General features: G+C 42.4%; 1 pseudogene; it reads right to left on the reverse strand.

Moving 5' to 3' along the window:
• Positions 1-3,600: 3,600 nt before the first annotated feature.
• Positions 3,601-6,417, reverse strand: part of LOC119255573 (E3 ubiquitin-protein ligase TRIM34-like) — a 37,900-nt pseudogene continuing 35,083 nt past the window's right edge.

A 6,417-nucleotide genomic window follows, 5' to 3' on the forward strand; every position in this document is an offset into this window, starting at 1 on the left:
CACTGCCATTCAAAAACTGAACTGAAAAATCTGACATTTCCTACACATTCTTTCCTGCCATGCATTTTGTCTGTCTTGTTAATGCTCTGACTACATGTGCTAGATGAATGATGGTGGAAGCTTCCATCACAGGGTCCATGGTGCCTGGAATGCAGAGCTTGGCAATCTTCAACATCCAGTGATGAGAGACTTGTTGAGCAGCTGACAAGTCGATTTCTAGTTAAATCACAGATATTTCAGTTTTGTTTGCACCCCACAGAAGAGTAAGCTCTCTTAGCTCAGAAACTATTCTACTCCCTTCTATATATGAGTCAGGAATTGAAAATCACTTAAGCATAACCACTGAGCACATTCACAGTTTTAGAGTCTCAATATGAATGAAGTTTGTTCTGAAAACAAATGAACTTGGGATGCCTTTCGAGTCTAATGGTATCCTCTAATTGTGCATGAATTGCATTCGAGCTGGCATTTATTCCTCTCTCTTTTGGTGTCACATAATACTCTTGTGGAGTATCCCTTCTCAAGCACCCTTCACCCAGCAATGGTATGTTTTTTTTTTTTTTTTGCATGTTTTTATTTATTTATTTGTTTGTTTGTTTTGTTTATACATGCACTGGGTACAGTCAGAAGTGCGGGAGGTGAGAGAATTCACCAGAGCCAGAGCGGGAGCAGAGCAGGCAGAAGGGACCGAAGTACACTGCTGAGGGAGCAGCGGGCGGCAGGAGAGGTCTGCGCGCCATGTGGGACCCTCCTCAGGTGGCCGGGGAGCAGCCGGGGATCGAACCGGCACCGCAGAGGCCGCGGGCAGCTTCGCAACCCAGCGCTCAACCGCTGCGCCACCGGGGAGGCCCCCAGCAATGGTATGTTTTATGAAGGAATCTTTTCTATGTTGCTTTTTCTTATTTCAGATCAACGATCAAAGGTATGACATAAGGAGTGACATAGGCACTCCACATATGCCATGTATAGCTATGCATCCACAGAGCTAGACGTATGGTTCTATTCTATTATAGCAGTAAACGTAATTGCTGTAGCACATAATGCAATTCTGGAATATTAGTATTTATGTAAATGCCTTTGAAAAATTTTAGCCAACAGTGTTTCATATCTTTGTTCCTATGGTTTACTCAGAACTTACTCACTGCCCGTGGCTGTGGTGATTAATATTATGACTATTGGCTAGGCAACATTATCTAGATATTTGACCAAACACTGTTCTCATTGTTTCTGTAATGGCATTTTCTAGATGAGAAGAACATTATCCCAGTAGGCTAAATGAAGAAGGTTACTCCCCTTAATGGTCGAGAGCTGAACTCAGTGAACTGAAGGCCTTCAAGAAAAAAGACAGCGAACCCTCAAAAAAAGGGTAGTCTGCCTATAGTTAGCCTAGACTTTTCCTAAGTTCTAGCTATGCCATTTTATTTTATGAAGGATTAACTTAGTAACATAGGATTGTAAAGTCAGAAAGCAACAATTTTGTTCATGGCTTGTTTTGCAGAGAGCCTATATAGAGAATTTAGGGCAAGTTTGCAGGAAGATTTGACTGATTATAAAGAACTGTATGACAGGCAGACAGGCAGACACAAAAGAAGGTATAGATGTTAGTGACCTACCTACCCTGATGGTTCAATACACTGTCAATAGTGGGCCCTCGTCTTCTCCTACACCCTTTCTCTTGTATTGCCACCACCCTACCCTCTAGTGACTCAGCCTTCCAGTGTGCTCATTGCCTTCCTGACTGAGTGAAACTACACTGTTCACACACTATTCTTCTTCATACAGGCCACGTATTTATCATATTACTGTTGCTCTTGCTGTGTTGTTTTAGCTTTTATTGTTTTCCATGATGTGGTAAGGTATTGTTGGGTCTGGGAATACTCAAAACATATTCTATATTTATAAATTATATGACTATTTTGCTTTACCCACTTGGCTTACTAAAGGTTTCGTAGGAATTCTCTACTTTCAGATGCCAGGAAAATATGTATAGTTTTAATGATGGAGAAACACTAAGGGGGAAAACAATCATCCAATTTCCCATCATAGGGAGATAAATAAGAGTTCAGCTAGTACACAGTGCCTAGTATAGTAGTGTGGAATATGTAGGGCTGCTGAGATTAAAAACTGACCTGTCTGTACATCATGAAAGAAAAGCAGTCAGGATGAAGTGTTTCATGGAACTGCCCTCAAGCTAAATAGCATGCCATTGAAATTCCATATTTAGTGAGTGCATATTTTTTTTTCCTATGAAGATCTCAAATTCCTATATGAAAAACCTTTTTGCTTTTATAACTGTTTGGTTCAGGCAGTAACATTAGGCAATGATGCCTCCACATTGTTCATGGATGATCTTGTAGGGAGATTTCTTGTGTACTGATATTAGCCTGAGTGCAGCCAAACTTTCTCATGAAATACAGTCCTGGCCCCAGAAATGGAAGATGTATGACTATTGCTGGGGGTTTCTGAGGTGATGTAGAGAGGACAGTCCCACAATTGATTTGTAGACAGCAAATCCACAATTGGCACACTTCAGATTCTGACTCCGGGACTCACAGGCTTTTCTGACCTTTTCCTGAGAAGAGTGTAATTGGAAGCAAATTCAAAGTCTCATGTTCTTTTCAACAGAAGGCTGTCTGAGGCCAGGAGATTCTGTTAAAAAGTAGCCTTTCAGGCCTCCCAGTGGCGTGGCAGTGTTCACCGCCTCATGAAGCTGTCCACAGCCTTGGCGGTGTGGGTTCGATCCAGCCCGGCTGTCGATGATCCGACATGGCAAGCAGACCTCTCCTTGTCTGGCCCACTGCCCCCTCAGCAGTGTATTTCAGTCCGTCTGCCTGTTCTGTTCCCCACTCTGTCTCTGGTGTATCCTCTCACCCTCCCACACCTCTGGCCTGTCCCCAGCCCTTGTATAAAAATAAAAATAAAAACAAAACAAAATAAAAAAGTAGAAACCTTCCAATATATAGCTCTTTTTGGTTGCATATAGAAATTCATGTTTTTATTTCCCTGTAACTAAGTACTTCATTCTGAACTGGAGGAGTGGGCATTCCAGGAAATGGAGACCTTTGTTACTAATTCCAGAGTACAGATTTGTTTTCTAGTGAGGCCTAGACTTCATAGTCAGAGCAATGGAGTGTTAGAAAGGCAAAAGCAAAGGGAAAATCTTGATTAATTTTTCCTGTGCCCAAAAATGCATACCAAAATACAGGTACACACACAAACACACAGAAACACTTACCACTTTAGAACCCTTGTCATCCAAAGTCATTCAAAACTGGTGAGGAGGGAATTCCGAGGGCAAGCAGTTATTATCTGACCAACAATGCATTTTTATTTCTACCTGAAACTGTGGTAATGAGCTGAGAAAAATATACCCAAAGACACCAGGATTCCAGCAAGCCCTAAATCATGTATCTTAGAAACAGTTCCCCTCCTATCACAGGAAGCACAGGCACATAGACTGAAGCTCTGGAATACTGTCCATAACTGCAAAAGTTAGGCTGACCAGGGCAAACACTTATTGACACCATTGTTAAATCCCAAAAGTGTACTTCTGACTCTTTCAATGAAGCAACAGGTGGGTAAACAGAGCTCAAATTCAAAATTTCCGTGAAATAGAATTACTGTAGGTAAATGAAAAACTTAAGAACCTCGGGCTATACAGAACCATTTATTTCATAATTAGCTAAAGTTCAAAGACCATGTAATATTTAATCAAGTTCTATTTCTTAAAACAAAACTAGAGTAACCCTGTTGAAAGAAAACTAATACATATTCTTAGCGTGAAAGAATAGGATACTGTGCATAGGGAGATGAAAGGGTTAAGTTTTCCAATAACACACCCAGAGTTATTCATTTCCTCCAAGGTAAGTGTCCAGTCAAACAGGATTGGCCCAAAGCAGGCCACTGAAGCCCAAAGCTTGCCACCAGTCTAAGGCACCTTCTGGCAAGGAACCACAGAAAATAGGCATCAGGTGCAAGCAAGTCTGGAAGAAAAATTGCAAAATAAAGTACAAATCACGGCAATGGCTGCCATTGTCGGCCTCCACCCCCCACCTCTCTCCCAAGTGTCTCTCCATGTCTCAGATTCCACGGGTCCTTCCGTGTCCCCCAAGTCCACGGTGCAAGTCCAAAGCTGAGAAGCGAGCAGGCCTCCTTCTTCACGTGTCTCTGCTCCACAGGCTTCCTCCAGTCTCCTCTCTGGGGCTCTCCTCCCAGTTGTCTTCAGCTTCTCCTCCCCACTAGCTCTGCCCTTCATTATGTGAGGCAGGGAACACAGAACCTCCATTTTTACAAAGATCACACTCTAGCAATTTCATTCTCACAAAGTGGGGCAGTTGTGGTTTTTTTGACCAATATTAGCTTAAGAAAAATCAACAAACAACTATAAACCAGGGACACATTGGGGAGGGAGGGAAGAGGAGGAAGTAGGATCAAAACAAGGTGGGTGGAAGCTGTACGAGGACTATAACCAAGATAAAAATGCACACATTGTGCAAAAATGACAAATGATGTAAAAAATGTATATAATAAAAAAAATAAAAATGAAGAAAATTTACACAGCATTTAAGTATTTATTCCAGGTTAAACTGCTGGTATGTGGAATGACAAGACTTAAATTTACACTCTGGGGGCCTTCCTGGTGGCGCAGGCGGTTGACGCCACACTGTGAAGCTGTCTGCAAACCCTGCAGCGCTGGTTCAATCGCGGCCAGTGGGTGAGAATCCCACATGGTGCACAGCCTCTCCTGACTCGCCCGCTGCTCCCCTCAGCAGTGTATTTCAGTCAGCCTGCCTGTTCTGTTCCCCACTCTGTCTCTGGTGAATCTTCTCACCCTCCCATGCATCTGGCCTGTACCCCAGTTCATGTATAAATAAACCTTTAAAAAAAATTAAAAAAAAAAACACTCTGGACACAACTTCCTCTCTTAGCATCTATCATTTTTGATATTTACTACTTAACGCCTTCATTTTCTCAGTCAGTGGCAGAGAAAATGAGATCGCAAACATTTGACAGAGGGCAGGAGGTCTCATTTTCCTCGGGAGAATAGAAATTGATAAATTAACAGCCTCTCCTACCATGCACGAATTTAGGAAAAATCTGATAGGGCAAGTGATATACCCTGTTGATAAATAAAGGATGTCAAAATGCAAAAGAAAGGAGGCAGCAAGGCAAAGCTGGCAGAATGATGGAAATAAGCTCAGTGCCTTAGATGCCCCCAAGGCAAAAGGCACTCCAGGGAAGTGCATGAGGATCAAGAAGCTCAAGGGCCTGGTTGGCAAATAGTCATGGGGAATTCACAATTCAGAGGATTGAAATATGGAAGAATTTGCTTAGGAAAGCAACACTTGGAGTATTCATAGATGCATGATCCATGGTTTGTGACGTTGTAAAAGGAGACAGTGCCCACCTCATGTCTAGGAAAACCCCAACAAGACTGGGAGGGACCTTCATGGAAAGAAACAAGATCTTGGGTTTCTTGGAGTGAGTGTCCTCATCATAAGCACGATACCTTGATCCATTCAGTATCCCTATAGCTATATGAAACAGGCAGGCTGTAATCCAGCATAAATATCTGCTATAAAAGTGAGTTTATCAACTCTCGCAGCAAACTGCCGTGCACGTGCTTTGTAATGGTTTCCCCACACACCCCCAGGATACAGGAACATTTTTTGGATACATCTACCTCCCAGTAATGTTTCCCATTTGTGAGAAGTGGTGATCCCACGACAGAATAATCATAATAGCAATTCCCATTTCTAACTGGATTGCTGTCACACAAATATCTCAGTTCTCTCTTATTTGCAGAAATCTCAACACAGTGTCCATTGATGGCCCGATTCAAGGTGACATCAACTGCAGAAAAATTAAAGGTGTGGGTGAGGGACAGGAAGTGTCCTTATACATGACATTGTGAGAAGAATCATGAGAATAACTTAGCAGGAAATGGAAAGAATTTTGGTTTTAGGGAGAAATAAGACACTGCAGAATTAGTCTATGTATTAGAATGAGAAACATGAGTTTTAAAATATGAGCTCTATTAGAAATCAAAAAATTCAGAGAGATGAAGTGAATAGAGTAGAGAAGTCTGATGACATGAAGATATATCCTTACCCCAGCAGCATCACACATTCGCCAGGTCTGAAATGATTAAACAAAAAAATCTGAACTCTTAAATATAAGTGAAGGACACAGCACAGAACTCTATCTCCTCTCCAGATTAAGGGAAGTTCCTGGAACTATGGCAGGGAGTAAACAAGTAAATAAGGGTAGTGCTGAGTCCTGGCCGATCCCCACTCAACAGGACATTTCCTCAGCCACAGTCACCAGTGCCCCCAGCATCACTGTCCACACCTAAAAGCTGCATTTCTTCCTCACTTGGTCCCTGCCATTGCAACACCCCCCAGTCGCCCAGCCGGC

The sequence above is a fragment of the Talpa occidentalis genome, unplaced genomic scaffold (assembly GCF_014898055.3).
Source record: "Talpa occidentalis isolate TD23 unplaced genomic scaffold, MPIMG_talOcc4v2.1 talOcc4.3, whole genome shotgun sequence".
Taxonomy (NCBI): Eukaryota; Metazoa; Chordata; class Mammalia; order Eulipotyphla; family Talpidae; genus Talpa; species Talpa occidentalis.